At 43.2% G+C, this 14,785-nt stretch overlaps 1 protein-coding gene and 1 long non-coding RNA gene across 5 annotated transcripts in view; one reads left to right on the top strand and one right to left on the bottom strand.

The window, feature by feature from the left end:
- The window catches only part of KMT2E (lysine methyltransferase 2E (inactive)), a 62,161-nt gene extending 58,272 nt beyond the window's left edge, over window positions 1-3,889 (bottom strand). For all 4 annotated transcript variants that reach the window (XM_074869938.1, XM_074869934.1, XM_074869937.1 and 1 more), the window contains exon 1: window positions 3,582-3,889. The gene's annotated coding sequence lies outside the window, so the exon portion shown is untranslated. The remainder of the gene's footprint in view (window positions 1-3,581) is intronic.
- A 114-nt stretch (window positions 3,890-4,003) lies between these two features.
- On the top strand, window positions 4,004-6,575 carry LOC141944021 (uncharacterized). The gene is made up of 3 exons (XR_012629133.1): window positions 4,004-5,267; window positions 5,447-5,513; window positions 5,896-6,575. It is a non-coding gene; the product is annotated as an uncharacterized LOC141944021 (long non-coding RNA).
- The last annotated feature ends 8,210 nt before the right edge of the window (window positions 6,576-14,785 follow it).

The raw sequence follows: 14,785 nt of genomic DNA, 5'->3' as shown, positions 1-14,785 counted from the left end.
AACCTTCATTTACATTAATCTATTTAGAACAATGCCACAATTCTACAATTATGTACACCACTCCTTAACTAAGTCCCACAAATAGTCCTTACTAAAATTAGTATTAGCATGCATACAAAATTAAGACTGTCCTTAAATCAAACCAAGATCAGGACTAGAGAGACACTACAGCCTTCAGTGTGACAGAGATTTCTGTATTTCTATTGCTTTCCAATGGAGTATTAAGAGTTTTGTGTGCTGAAACTGTACCAAAGTCATGAGGTAATGCAAGTCCTAGAAGTAATGTGAATTTTAGTGCTATGAGAAACTTTCCCTAGATATAGTCTAAAAAGCCAGTATTATTTCCCCTCTGAAATTTCCCAGATGGCAAAAAAAGCTCACCCAAAAAGCTAAGTGACAGTTAAACAGATTTTTCCTTCAGATATATAAAACTCAAAGATACATAAATGGTTTTAGAACTACAGTCGTATTACTGCACTTGTAAGACAATGTTTGTAAATCAGAAATGTCTCTTGAAAAAAAGAAATTTAGATTTCCTATTTCAGGAAGTTTTTTTTGGGGGGTATTTAATTTTTTATGAATATCAACATCAATGGAGTTAAAAAATAAAGGTAGAATTTCCTTTGTAACACTGTCTCCTTAAAACAAATCACAGATCTGTTTTTACAAATGGAGAAACTGAGTCAAAGGCAAACTGACTCACTAAAACATACAGGAAAACTCTGGAAGATCTCAAAATTCCCAAGAGGTTCTTAGTGCATAAAATTTGCAATCTACAAAAATAAGCTGTATAATTTATTTCCAATTTTTTTCTTTATAATCTTATTTCATTCCACCCCCCAAGAACAGTTTTTGTGAAGTGTACAAAATTATTTTAATCTTGAATCAGACGCCTGCTTGAGAACATGACTGAGGCCATGAAGTTGGCCTACACAGCTCTGCAGTCTCTCTAAATCATAATACTAAAAAAATGGTTCACAAGAAGAGGAGCTTTAAGCTTAGGGAAAGAAAAAGGCAAAAGGTTTCCAAAAAGGCCCATACATACTCTTTAGAATCTTATTCGTGTACTTTTTAATAAGCAGAGTAAGACATGGTTTATTAAAAAAATCAAATCTATATAAATAAGGAAGGTATGATGGGAGCATGCATTACTGGACTATTAACGCACCACTTCGTGGTTGAAATCACTCAGCCTTTGGCCTCAAAACATGTGAAAGGCATGCATTAACAACACGCTAAAAGTCTTACTATCTTATTGTTGAACTTCAGGTATATCTTAAACCACACGAGTGCTTCCAAATGGCATCTAAATTACAATTCTTCAGAGACTGAAAACAGTTTTGCCATTTCAATACCTCACTTTTGATTGTTTAAATCCAGAAGGTTCCAAAGCTACACTAGAACAGAATTCATACCTCATTAAACCAAGGACAAGATTAAATACAGTCATATTAAAAAAAAAAAAAGTGAACAATTTTTTGTTGTTGTTGATTAAAACACACAGTTTGCAGGCTCCATAGTTTGTGTCAGAGTACACTACACCAACTACCAAATAATAAATCCTTGTAACCTCCCTTCCCCCCACCCAAACGTATTTATAGTGGTGATACTAAAAGGTTCATATTTCATTTAGGAAAAAAATTAGAGGTTAGAAACTGCACTTTCCCTCAGTATTTGTATGTGTATTACCACATTTACAATTTATAAAACAATATACAAAATAAATTGAAGAAAAAAAGTAATACCACGATTAAATGGTGGCAGAAGAAATTCCGTGTCTTAATAAAGTAACAGGTTATAATCTTGCATGCATTATTTCCGTAAGTATTAAGTTCTTTTAGTATTCTCAAACTATGAATACATGGAATTACTGCCCTGATGTCCAGCAAAGGTATTTCCTGGAAAGTGAACATGACGTTCACAAATGTGATTCCACAAAGAATTTAGCATACTGTTTTAGCGATCTTAATCCACTACTTATTTTGATAAATATTACTGCTTTTATGTCATTAACAGGATAGACAGATGTACAGTATCCATCGCAAACACAGGAGCTTTTCCAGATTATTAGACAGACATACATATTACCTTACAGCAACCTATACACACCCCTCAAAGAAGCTGCTTGAGTCTGTTGCCTCTTTCCACCCCCCTTTTCCCCGACAAGAGTGGTCTCGTTCACTTGCCTTTCACACACATAACCAATAAAATTAATCAGCTGGAACACAGCATTTTTAAATCGCAGTAAAGTCAAGAGATGTTTTGTACGTTATTTGAAGGGAACAGTCTTTTCATTTAAACATAATAAGACTCTAATATGCTGCAGACAAACGCACTGCATGGGGTGTGGAGGACCCGAGCTGATTAGATTACCACAACATCAGCCTGAGGCCGCCATTTTTAGAATCTCTAAAGGACAAAAGAGGGAAATTAAAAAATTTGCTCCACATTTTTTGTGAAGTAACTTTAAAAGTATAGTGATTATAATCAATTAATCGTGCATTAATCGTTCAACCATGGATATCTCTTTCTTTTCTCTGACCTGAGCCCTAAATAACAAAAACGTTTCGTTATTATTCCTTTAAGATACTGTAAATAAACAGACTAAAACATTCCTAAATCTAGATGCAGCACTAAACTTCTTCTTTCAACGATACGTAGTATGTACCATTTTAGGGACCTCAGGGCTATTAGCCACCGCATATTCCCTAATGGCTGAGTATGGGGGAATACAGGACCTTTATAATCAGGCTATATTATGTTTCTCTACCCTATTTAGTACTACACAGTGTACCGTTTGTTTCTCCTCCCCTATGTCTGCAGCAATAGGGTCTACCCCACCAGTATTTATTTCTTTAAGAAAGAGATTGAAATATGCCACCCAAGGAACACGAACACTAGCTGCAGAAACTAAAGCAAGAAAGGGATGCACCAATATAACTACTTACACCCTCAAGAAAGGGGGTGGAGAAAATGATCCCCTTTTAAATTGGCACAGAAACTCTTGAGGACTGCTTTCCGTTTGTCCAGGTTACACCACGAAGCGGAGATATTAGCAGGGAGGGAGGAAAGGAGGCGGGGGTGTCGAAGGCAGAGAGATTAGGCCTATAACGAGCCATTTTAGTACCACAAAGCAAAAATATACAGGATGGAGGAAGAGAATAGGCTTCCCTAAGCTTCATAAAACTCAATACGCAGTCCCAGTAACACACAAACCCGTTCTTAAAATCACCAGTCTAAGGAAGTGTGTGTGTCACATTAATAGCCTCTTTTGGCTCTTTTTCCAAGCATAATGCATAAATCTGGCATAACTGCCAAAAAATTCTCCTCAGCTCCTTCAGTTACAGTAACCCGCCATATTCACAAGATATAGCGACAGCCTGCCATTTTTAACCAAACCCCACAAAAGGAAAAACAAATTAAAGGCAACTTAAACAGAATTTAAACACATTTCACAGTGGAAGGGAGTTATACTCGCACTGGGGGTAATGAGACGCTCCCGTCGCATTTCACTCCCTTTCTGCCACCCCCCTCCCCAAAGTACTCACAGCAGAATACGTTTGTAATAATCAAAGACTCACCTGTAATGGTCACAGGCCAGGCAGCAGGACCCCTCAGCTGAGCCCCTTCTCTATCCCAACCAAAACAATGCAACAGCCCCACTGCGGATATCCCTACCCTAGACAGGACTCAACCCTCAGCAGGCTCTGGTAAAAGAAAGAAAAGGGAAAGAAAGGAAAGAGGAGACCCCCCCTCCCCCCAAACCTAGCTCAGTGCGCAGAACCCTACAGGGACCAGCTCGGAAGCGCCTTTGCCTTGGGACCTGTGTACAAACCCCGCTGCCGCTGCTGCTCCCGTGTCTCCCTCCTTTCAGCCTCCTACGCTCCCTTCTATGTCACTGCCTCTCTCTGGGAAAATGGCGTCCGCTCTCCCCTCCCTCCCACTGCACGGGGCTCACCCGCCCCGCCTGGCAGGGGCAGGGTTAGCAAGGCGAAGCCAAAAAGCCGCCATTTTGCTTATGGGCTTGGAGCGCAGTCTGCGCCCGCCGAGCTCTCAGTGTCCATTTTGCAAGAGCGCTTTGCACGTTACGCTGAACGACCCGGTCTGGGCGCGGCCGAGACACCAGACTGCGGCAGGGGCTGGGCAGGGGGGCTGTGAGGAGGTGTGGAGGGAAGTAGGGCAGCGGAGGAGGGGCGGCTGCAACTGGGGCTGGTGCCGGGGGCGATCCGCAGCCCCGGAGGCGCGGACGGCGGGGGAGGGGCAGGGGCTCAGTCCTGGGCTGATGTGGGACCGAACCTGGGCGGGAGGATGTGTCTGACTCAGAACTGCATCCTCCGAGACAGAAGCGCCAAAACTCCCTCCTCAGCCGCTCTCCCCCCCACCACCACCTCCGGCTTCCTCCTCAGGGCCGTCGTTACTCTCAGCATACCTATTCTTCATGAATCTCAACCTGAGGAGTAAATTTTCGCCACAAAGTACGCGACAAGCCGGCCAGACCGGCCGGACCTCACACACGCAGAGGAACTTACTTAAGGGGCGGGGAAGCGGGGGGCGAGAAAGGAGAGAGAGCGGGAGCTTTGACCGAGACCCGTTTAGGGCGATGTGGAGGTTTTGACTGAACCTCCCTTGTCAATAAGGCACTTCAAGCTGAGACTCTTCCCCGAAGCGCTTAAGGCTCATATATAAGGCAAGTGGGAGCGAGCGTCTTAAGGCGAGTGGGACAGCACTAGCTGAAGGCGTTTCTTTTATGCAGGGAACTAAGACGAGCAGTGAACGAGCCTCGTTTCCCCTTTAGGGAACGGCACTTGGGGAGCAGGTATGGTCTGCTTTTTTCCGGACCAGTCGGAGCTGGCAGAGCGAGAGGCTCGTTCAGCGTTTCAGGGCAGAGGCAGCCTCTGCCGTTTAGCACCGAGCTCCGCTTCCTTCCACCATATCCCCTCCCAGCTCCTGTTCTGCCCGCACACCGCCCTGCCTCCCCTGCCCGGCTTCAGCCCCTCCAGCGATATGGCTGATTGAGGGAGGGGAGGCGGCGGCTGGGGTTTCATTCGACGCCCACCAGGGGCTGAGCGAGTCTCCTTCAGTGCGCAAACTCGGGGCACCAGATAAAAGCTGGGCTGGCAGCTCTTACCCTGCCTCGATGGAGCCGCCACAATCGGGTGACTGGAGAAGCAGTTAGCCGCAGCGCCATAGACTAGCGTCCCCCCACACCTTGGGCAGAGAGAGTTTGGGGCTCTAAAGAGCTGCTGCTGCGGCAGGAGGGAGCCGAGGTGAAGGGATCTGCTAGCTGGTTGGACGCAGAGGAGGCGGCTGTAATGGGGCATTGAGTCTTGAGGGAGGAGGGGGGCGATTAAACGTCTTGTGATCATGGCGGAGTCTATGGGTATTTTTTCCTGTCTAACTCTTCTATGCGTGTGTCTCTTGTTTCTCTCTTTCTCTCTCTCCTTAGGGCGCTTGGCTGGGGCTGCTCGCTCGGGTTCTGCCTGTTGTTGCGCGAAATGGCGGCTGGCGTCTTGGTGGGTTTGGTTGTCGGTTTTTTGTGTAGGTTTTTTTTTCTTCTTCCCCTCCTATTCCCCTCCCCCCACTTGTGCCTTGGCTGCGGCTCCGCAGCGAACCGCGGCGGAGACTGAGTCAGGAGGGGGGAGGGAGCTGCGCGGGAGCCAATGGCCGGGCCGGCCGGGCCGGCCCGGTGCGCCCTGATTGGCTGGCGCTGACATCATCCTGCAGCAGGGGCAGCCGCAGCTGGGCAGGGTTGGGAGCTGCCGGGGGAGGCTGGTGCAAAGGGAGAAAACGGGCGCCATGATCCCAGCGCGAGGGAGGACTTCACGGGCGGGGGATCCCCGACGAGCTGGTGAAAAGGAAAGCAGGACCAGGCCTTGGCTTCTCCTTCCCAAACAGTGCCGGGGCTGTGCGGAGAGGGGGAAGAGCGAGAGAGGAGCAACTCATGCCTGCTTTTGTAACTGCGTCAGTACAAGATGGCGCAGGGTCTCCCTGGAGAGGGAAGGGAGTTGCACGTCCGCCGGAGGTCATGTGACCGCGTTGCATTCTTGTGGGGTTTGGCTGCAGACCAAGCTGGCTGAGGCGGCGGCGGCGGCTGCCCGGGAGAGTCCCTGCTTCCCTCCCCCCTCCCCGCACAGTGCCGTCGGTGCCGCGTTGGTTCCCATTTCCCTTCCCCCATTAACCTTATGCACGAGGGTGTAGCTGCCGCTGAGGAAGGTTCTCGCTTCTCTCCGTATTCTCCACCCATCTCCAGGGTGTAGCTGCTCTCGGGGGAAGCTTTTCCATTCCGCCCCCTCTCTGCGTAAGGCTTTACCCACTGCAAGGGAAAGTTTCCCCTCGGCGCCTCCGCGCTCCGCCCGAGTGTGGGAGCGGGCGGAGCGCGGCTGCCGCGCTGGGCCTTGCAGCGGCCGGGTGTTCAACGTAAATGGCACCCGCTCTCGCTCGGCTTCCCCTCCTCGTGTACGAGAGCACTTTTCTCTGTAAGTTAGGTTCCCCGGAATCCTAGAATGGTTCTTACTGAAAGAGTCGGTTTAAGCGATGTTTAAAATGATCTCATTAAAACAGCTGAGGAAAATGTACAGGCTATGCGGAGTTGTTCTTCTGACGAGGAGGTCGTCGCATTTCTAGCGTTGCTTTGCCGGGGGTACAGGGTGGGGGGGCCTAAGGAAAAATCTGCACGCTATTAATGACTTTATTCTATTTGAACAGAACTTCGTTATGGAAAAACGGATCGATGTTCTTTTATTTGTATGTTGTTGGATCCTGTTGTAGGAGTTGAGCAGCTTTTCAGTGAGATAATGTGGCATGTATTACAAAGTTAGGCCGTGGATGGCCTGCATCTTTAACACCGGGATTGAAGTATATTCTTAGTGCAAATGAAAACTATGGTATGCAAATATCGTGAAGATGCCCCATGTCTTTCTTTCTGAGGTTCATAGGAAAATGAACTTGTCACACAGGTCTGGGTAGGCTTGGAAGCTTGGCAGATAGATTTTTTTTTTTTTTTTTTTTTCCCCTGGCTCTTTTTTAATTCCAGTATTGTGATGGGGAAGTGAAAAATGTATGTTTTCCAACCGTAACACTTTTCCTTTTTTAAGGAGTGCAACTCGTGTTACTGTTTGGGTGGGGCTCTTGTGTTTTCAGAGCACTTCAGTGGTAGTTCCTATGTCTTGTTCTTGCATGACAGGGTGTAAATTTAGTCTCTGCATCTAACCCAGCGAACAAATGAACAGTTAAAATTGCTGATGCTTTAAGGGTGGTCATTTGTTCTATTTAGAAATGTTTCATAGCACTTTTTCGGTTCTTAGTCCGTCCCCAGATAGATGTGAGTATTTTCTATTTCTTTCCTCCACAGGAGTAACCTGGTGGGGGATAAAACTTGAGTATTTGGTGAATGTGTTGTGTGAGAACTCCTGGAATGAAAGTAACTGAGCATATGACTAATATAGAAGACTCCTGTATAATAGATGCTACTTAATACATGTTACATAAGTAATATGGTGAGGTGGAGTCTAGTTACATAAGAACTGACTGGGGACTTGGGAGCTACTGTAAGTAGTCCATATTAATTGCAGTTACAGCCTGCAGGGCAGGTTGTGGGGGGAGGGGTAGAAGAACAGGATTGGAAGCATCTAATAGTGCTACATTTTTCCTTTGTAGGTTATATAAAGGATACCAGGAAAGAAATGGAGGAGACTGTAATTAAGGATGACACAGTGTGAAGCACTCGAAAGTTTGGAGTCTCATTTGAGTCTAGCTTTTAGAATATAAGCTCTATTTCCTAAAAGAACTGTTCACCCCCTGGCCTTTTTTGAGTGTCAGATAGTGGCTGTCAGCTGAGCATTGCACCAACCAATTTTGTTCTGTGCAGACTACTATAAAGAGCAGTATTTTTGAGTCCTAGAGTTTGGGGTTTTTTTAAAAAAGCTTACTGGAAATGCTGTTATGAGGTGCCAGTTGTTTTGTTGACCAAACATTTAACTGACTGGATTACTGATTCTTCTTGTGTAGGCATAGTGTGACACAAGGTAAATACTCCCTTTGTAATGGAAGCTTCCAGAGAGGATTTCAGTGTACAATGATTCTTTTGATACAGAACAGATTTATTTGGGACCTGACATGGTGAATATTTCCTTGCAGATGTGTTAACTGAAGAATGTTAAGTTGAACTGAAGATGAGGAAAAAACACGTTTCTATTTTATTAGTACTTGCATTTAGGCATATTCTATAATGATGAAATAGGGAGTAGTTGCCTACCTCTCTGGAAGGGACCAGTTTGAATGCTTACATTAGAGTAGTTTGTACGGAATACCTGGAATTCAAAAGCTTAACTATGGCAGCTAGAGCTTTAATTCTTAAAGCACCCTTTTAGGTAGCTCACATTAAGACAGATTTTGCTTGAAAACCAAGAAATGAACTACTTTAAAAGTTCTCTGTGTAACTGGTAGCTTATTGCAGCAGTACTTGAATTGAGGTGTCTCTGTGCTTTTACAAAGCTAGAAATGAAGGCAGGTTTTAACGAGCTCATAATATTTTCTTGTTTCAAGGTTGTTTTATTAGCTGTTCTCAGGGAAGCAGTATTAGTTATCTTCAAAGAAGCAGTGTTGCAGTGCAGTCTCAAAACAATGTCTGATGCGTTCTGAATTACTTATGCTGCAGGAGATGAGTAAAAAAACAAATGCGCATGCTACTTCAAGATGGAAACCTCTGGGGGAGGGGATTTGCCCAAAGGCCAGTCGGGTGTAAACTGTGTCTTAATCTGGAAGGTGAGGGGAAGGAGAAGAGCTGTAGAGGAGGGAGACTTGGTAAAAACAGACATGTAGCTTGCATTTATGGTAGCCTACCAGGGAGAGAAACAATTTCTACTGAACTACAATTCTTTCCTTTTAATAAGGGTGTTTCAATTGTTTGGATGTTTTCCAGCACTCAGACTTGTGGTTCTAACTTGCCATGATAGCCTGCCTGTCTGTGCATGTATATGTGGCCTGTGCCTTTGCTAAGATCTGTTACTTAAACACTGTTGTTTACCTTTAGCCTTACAAAGGGACTGACAGGAGTTCAAGGGTATTTAGGGGAGAAAGGAGAGAGATACTAACAGAGTAATAGATCAGAGTATGAATTAATGACATAGTTGAAACAGTTGAAGTGGTGCTCATGCTGAAATACGATCCTGCATCTTTCCCAGCTGTTAATTCTTGCTTCTGCACCACCCCTTTTCTGATGGTGTGAGTGAGTGATCATGTGGGAAGTAGAAGAGAAGAATGTATCTAGCCTAAGCCTAATTGTAATGGATGGTTTTCTAATGTGAGTGTTCATTTTGTGGCTTCACAAACACTCCTGCTTGAACAGGAGTAGGGAGAAGCAGCTGCAGGGAGAATGGAGGTGTGCAGGTTTTAACTGTTAGTGAAATTAGGGGTGTGTTTTTCTCAGCAAAGATGCAGTTCTTACAGAATTTTGAGAGGCAACTCTTAAAGGCACTTGGCTAGTGCAGCCAGAATTGCTGCTTAAGGAGTCAAGCACACTAAAAAAAAAAGTTCAAAACTAAGAGTATGTCAGGCACTGCTACATTGTTCTGCAGTTGTAGGTGGCAAGATCATTTCATATTCGTTCCAATGATAGCCTACAAAAATAAGTAGAATGCGATTTCTTCTCAACTGCAGCTTAGTTAAGTGTTCACAGGATTTCGGACTTAAGGAGCTTTGTTGCAATGGGGTAAAACTTGGAATAGGCTTGCTTCTTCCAGAAGTGGCTGATAATCTAATAGCTGGGGTATTCGGTGAAGAATTGCTCTTACTGAATGAGTTCTGAGCTAATCTTAAAACAAAACAAAAAACCCAAACAAAAAAAACCCCAAAAAACCCCTGTGGGTCACAGTAGTCAGTAGTTAAATTAATATGCATTATTTGCATGTAGTAGAGCAGGTCCAATGACTTCTGACTGATCAGTTTATGCACCTGCATGTGGAAAGACAGTGTTCCAGGATTTGAACAGCAGCAGGACAGGGCAGGAATTTACTTTGCACACCACTTCAGGCTTTGTGTTATGATTTTTTCTGAAAAAGTTAGGACCAGTAAGGTTTTTCTCTAGAAGGAAAACAAGGTATTGGCTGGTTCTACAATTCTTAACAGTTGAGTTCCTCACTTAAAGAAGCCAGTTCAAAGCTGTTGTGTGGCCTGCTAATCCCAGGATTAGTGGGAATTTGCACTGAGTCCAGTTCACTGGTATGACCTTTGGGTAGTGATGTGGGGCAGTGGCTTTTTTTCTCCTTCTAGCATGACCTTGTTATTTGAAGTAGAGTCTTTATGATGAATTTCTGGTTGCTTTGGAGAGCAGTATTAAGCACTGTTTAGTTACTTTCATAAGTAAGGTAGTGCTCTGAGCTGATCATAATATACCACTAGCCCTGAAGCCCTGTCAGTAACAGTTCTTTGATGAAGATGCTGAAAAAAAAAAAAAGGCAATACAGCAATAGAATGGTTCCTTGACTGAGTGTTAAGGTGCAGGCAGTGTAAGCACAATGGTGGTTCTTGAGGCTCTCTAGGAAGAAAATGGGGGAGAATACTGCCACTTTCGCAGAGTTGGGCTGTGCCAGAGTCAGGAAGTTGCTGAACTGTGGGTTTCAGCATCCCAGAATGCAGCTGGTCCTGCCACAAGCAAAGCAAGTGTTTGTGTTGTTTGTGAGCTTGGAAACCAAACAGAAACTTAGCTGCTGTATTTGTCTGGTTAAGTGTTGGACAAAAGAGGTTCCTTATCTGCTGAAACTTCTTAATGTGACTTGTTTTGGAGACTGCTGTAGTCCTATTTGGTGTAGCCTATTAGGACTCAAAACAGTTTCAGAAATACAGAAGTCTGACAGCAGAATGGTATACTCAAAATGGGTAGCTTTCTGATATTGACTACCACTGGCTATAATAATGGGTTTGTTTCCTGCAAAGTTCAGTAGGTTGGCAACAAATGCAGTTTTGTATTGGTGAAGTTCAATTCTTAGTATCTGATCTACAGAAATTACATGTCTTTCTGTCCAGTTGGTTGTCATGCGTGTGGATCTTTGATAGCTGCTTGATCCAGTGTTAGTACAACTGCTATAGACCAACCAAATAAAAGTCCAAAACTACCTTGTGTGGCAGATCTCTGGGGTGTGTCAAAACTGGTAGGGAGGGCACAGAAGAATTTAGTCTGAAAGAGCTATCTGGAAAACAAGCATTAGCGTCTAATTATTCTGCTAAACTCTCTTTTCCTGTCTCCCATGTTCCTGCCTTATCAGGTTGATGACTGTCATGTGATTTTTTTTTTTTTTTTTTTTTCCCCAAATTTAAGTGAAGTTCTAAAGAAATGCAAAAAAACCTGGAGGTGAAGAGCTGTGCTACTTTATTAGTGCAGGCAAAGCAATAATCCCTTGAACAGACTGTGAGATTATAGCAGGTCATGAGATTGAGATAGTAATTTAGTCTCTGGCCTAAGGTCTTTTAGCAGCTTTATTCCCCAGTAAGTGCTAAACTGTGCAGTGGTTGTGCTGCTTCATTTTGGGCTGCTGTTTGTGGCCAAATGTTGGGCTGATGATAGATTGCTCGATGTAGTCTTACCTGCTGAGACAGGGTAAATTGTCTCAAATTCCATTCAGAAGAACTATGGGCCTTCTAATTAGAAAATTTTATAAGAGCATGTTTCTTAAAATATTGTCGCAGCTATCATGATTTAGAAGACTACTCTTCACAAAATGAAAATTATTGCGTTTATCAGGGTGGTGCTACACTTTGAATTCATCTCCAAAGCTGTGCTCCATTACCCCAGCATTCATACGCTGCAGCCAGCTCATAAGCTTATAAAGGCATGCTGGGCAGTTGACAGATCCTATTTTTAAACTGTTTCTGAGAAACACTTCTGTCTCCTATCTCTGTACAAGCATAGGAAGGGCTATCCTTCATGTAGGAGCCACAGTGTCTGGGCTCAGCTAACGGCAATTTTTGAACTTGAGTGTCTCTACGGAGATAGGAAAGCTGAATCTTTGCTCACTTCTGCTGGGGAGGGGAAATGATAGGATATAGTGGCACTAGGATATAGTGTCAGTGGGCTATTGAGTCCTTGGCTATAACTACCTATAACAAAAGATACAGGTCTATGGTGCTTGACAGACTAGCCAAAGTTTAAGAGGAATCCTGATGGCTAGTGTCAAAGCACCTGCTTTGCTATAGTTAATGGAGTCCAAGGAGTTGGGAGCTGGAACGCTTTATATGGTATCTGTCCTGGTGAATTTTAAATGTGGAGGCTTTGCTTAATTGGCTACTGAGTTGCAGTAACCCATTTACCACAATTGTGCGATAGTGTTGTACACCACCTTTAAATTTCCACTAACATTGGAAAAATTGCCTAAAAAATGCAACCAAGTTCTGTATGCTAGTATATTAGGGTTTTTGCTCCCTGTGTCCAAGACCATCTACTTCAGACTAGACCTGAAATATAAACACTGAATATGGTTGTTACCATATTCTTGCTATACTAGGGAGGGAATTCTTAAGTTGAAGGACCACTTCAGAGAATATATATTATGTCGTTTTGGCCAAAAATAAAGACTTCTGATGAACCATTTAGACTTGATTTTGTTTGTCTTTTAAAACTGGCAGGCAGGGGTATTTCAAACTGGGCTAAGTACTATGTACAAGAAGAAAAAAAAATGCTGCTGTAAAATGAATTATACAGTGCAAAATCAATGTACTGAGTTTACATGTCTTAGAGCTCTTTCAAGAGAGCCTCAAAACACTGCAGTTGCAACTAGTGTAGACCTGATTGATGGGAGGGAATCATTGTTTCAAAGCATTATTAGGACTGGACCCTGAAGGCTGTAGCTAATCCTTCACTACTTCCTTAAGAGTTGGCAGTGCAGGGTCTTCTGGTTTTGTTTGTTTTTTTTCTAGAACAGGGAAGCTGCTCCTCCACACTTCACTGCGCTACAAATATTATTGGCCTTGGAAGTGCAGCTGTTGGCTGACTGGTCTTCTGTTTCAGTGGTATGACTACTTAATAATCCCGTTCCCATTTAATTGGAGTAGTTAACAGATACCAAGGAGAAGAGCAGCTACCTAAATTTCACCTTGTAGGCCAAGTGTTAGTGCTTATATGAAGGAGGAAGACTTGCCATTGAACCTGTTGTAACCTCATCCTACAGTTAGCAAAACAAGGTAATATGTTTGAAGGGTATGATACCTTCTGCACTTGATCTCCTGTTTAAGTCTGTTTGCTTAAACATGCCCTTTAACTTCAATAATGCAATGATACTGCAACATGTGTTCCCTCATTCAAAACAAAAGCCCCTCAATTCCACATGCTCCTATAACTTAGCAAGAATATTCATATACTTGGGTCTGTCCAGATTAATGGCTCTGCCTTACCTAGTCTGAGCAGAACTATAGGCTTATGTCTCAAATTTTTCATATGACTAATCTCATTCTTTCAATGTATTTTTGTAAATAGCATATCACAAGTAGGGATTGAGCTATCTACAAATGCTCCTTCTAGACAAGAAGTGACTTGCTGGAAGGTACTTGTGCATGTCTGTAGATGCTGCATAAAGCTTAGATTTTTATTTTTCTTTTTTCCCCCCTAGACAGCCTATGTATTTAACAGGAAGCATATTGCTCTGGGTGCCTCTTCTTTTTGCTTGAATAGGGTTGAGCAACAATTATGTACTGATTGCACTCAGTACAAGTAAACTCTACATCCTGTTTAGAATAGGATATACATATTAACAAGTGTAAAACATCTGTTGCATCTTCCTAGAAATAGCATGTTGCAGTCTTGGATATTTCAGCTTCACAGCTGTTGAGAAGCCATTCCGTATTTAAAATCCAAAGCCTTTAAGGGATGTCTGAAGTAACAGTTTAAAATAGGTAGTGGGTTTTTCTTACATGGTGTAAGAGTGAGTATTATTTTGGAGTTGGTACTCTTTACCCTTCTGCATCATCACTCCCCACTATACTAATAGACCACTAAAGACCCAAAAAACTGATCTGGGCATCCAAAAGGGTAGGTCCAGTAGATCTTGTTTTTCTTCATGTGCCTCTAAGATTCTTGGTTGAATCTGAATTTTGGATATGCCCAGTTGGCACTGGAGTGAAGGAGAGGTTTCTTTACTGCTTAAACACTTTTATTCTAGCTCAAGCTGAAATCTTGCTCTACTTGTCATGTGATAAATAAAGATGAGATGCTTCATTAAACTAACTTGCTTTCCTCTTACACAAGTCTAATGTAAGCATTGATATTTTTTAATGTGTATTTTTTGAGTCCCATTAAGCAGGAGCATGTCTGACTTGTGATATGTTTTTGAAACTTCCTTAGTATCAAATACTCACTGCTCAACTGTTGCAGGAAAAAATAAGAATTAAATACATTCTTCTGTAAACAAGCTTCATAACATATACCCAAGATCCATTTAGTTTGTTTAAAGTAACTGTTTTTCAGTACATGTAAGCTAAAACAAAACATAAAATATCGATAGGTGTGAATGACCGTGTTTATGGTTACAGGTGACCAAAGGGAGGATGACTGGAGGCCTCTAGAGGTAACTGCAGCTCTTTAGGGGGCAGGAAAGAATAGATGGGTTGAAGAAAAGTGTGTATTCCTGATGTTAACCAGAGAATAGTTACTGCAAAAGTATTCTCACCAGCACTGGTGGCTTTAAGTTTTGTTCACTTAAAAAAAAAAAAAAAAAAAAAAGGCGGCCTGAATCGAGTACATCATCATTAGAGGTCCTGCCTATAACTGCAGCAAAAGGCTGGACTGTAAGAGGGAAAC

The sequence above is a fragment of the Strix uralensis genome, chromosome 5 (genome assembly GCF_047716275.1).
Source record: "Strix uralensis isolate ZFMK-TIS-50842 chromosome 5, bStrUra1, whole genome shotgun sequence".
Lineage (NCBI taxonomy): Eukaryota > Metazoa > Chordata > Aves > Strigiformes > Strigidae > Strix > Strix uralensis.
The sequence above is the reverse complement of the archived record's forward strand: the minus strand, read 5'-3'. Positions and strand labels throughout refer to the sequence as shown.